The following is a 1,230-nucleotide window of genomic DNA, read 5'->3' on the forward strand; positions in this document are numbered from 1 at the left end:
CCGGCTTTATGTTTTCCCAGAATCTTGTATCAGACTGATCATGATTTGAATATTTTGAAATGGTCAACATATCTTGAATCCCAAGAGTTGAAGCTTTCCAATGATACGTGGCATGACGGATTTCAGTGACTGGTGACATGGTACAGACAACGTATCTCAACGTGTCTGAGACATGTATTAACTTCTTTACAGTTAAGGGATTAATAATGTTTGACTGACATATCTGCCTGTTTTGTTGACGTTGTATACTTTCTATGAAGTAACTATTTTTGCAATTGGGAGATGGAATAAGAGCTTGCTCTGTCCACTCCACGCATCAGCCCGGTATTGCAGTACCTCCGGGAACGGTGCTTTCGCACTGATCGCTGCTTGGCCCTGTGGCTAGGACCTTGACTCAGCCTCTTGGCTGGGAGCAAGTGTCTCGGCCTCTTGGCTTTGTAGTGTATTATGATTTGACTGATAACAGATAATGGATAATAGATAAAGAATATAGAACAATAAACCTCTACTACTTTATTTTTGGCATGATCAGGTTGTTTTTGACAACTTTTCTTGTTTGGATTTGTATCCACTTCCGCAACCATCTTCCCCTCTCTTTCTATCTGTACCTCTTCATCTTTCTCTTTTTTTCTTACTTTTTCCCATTTTCTTCACTGCCTTTTCCTTCCACTACCCTTCTCTCTTTCCTTCTCTCTCACTCCTCTCTCTTTATCTAACCTATTATAGTTTGGTCCAGCTAGCAATTTTTTTTATACCTTGTACCTTATACCTTTATACGTTACGCTATTGGGTTCTAAATTCTGTTTCCTGCCCTGGTTCGTGACATATCATGCAGAAACTATGATACTTTTTTAAAGTAGCGTGACCAACACTACGCACAAGCAGGGTTGGGTAGGGTTACTTTAACTGGATTACTTTCAATTACTTTTGGATTACTCCACTACTAAATATGTTAATAAAAGACAAAAGAAACTAAATATGAATAAAATGACTCAATTTTGTGCAGGCTTGGGGAGTAACGGAATACATGGAACGTCAAAAATGATGTTGGCAAGCTGTTTGGATTTATTTTCATTTTGTTTCTGTCGCATTTTATGTTCGTTTTGCCGGAGATCAAAGAGATCAAAGCCGGGAGAGAAAGCTTACCACGTGTTGTGAGTCGTCATTTTATTCATATTGAGTTTCTTTTGTCTTTTATTAGCACGGCGGCGCAGTGGTTATTGCGTGTGC

General features: G+C 39.2%; 1 pseudogene; it reads left to right on the top strand.

Moving 5' to 3' along the window:
* Nucleotides 1-219: 219 nt before the first annotated feature.
* On the top strand, nt 220-358 carry LOC148350021 (U2 spliceosomal RNA; annotated as a pseudogene).
* Nucleotides 359-1,230: the final 872 nt, after the last annotated feature.

Source organism: Urocampus carinirostris, chromosome 16 (genome assembly GCF_059441175.1).
Source record: "Urocampus carinirostris isolate Australia breed hairy pipefish chromosome 16, RoL_Ucar_1.0, whole genome shotgun sequence".
Taxonomy (NCBI): Eukaryota; Metazoa; Chordata; class Actinopteri; order Syngnathiformes; family Syngnathidae; genus Urocampus; species Urocampus carinirostris.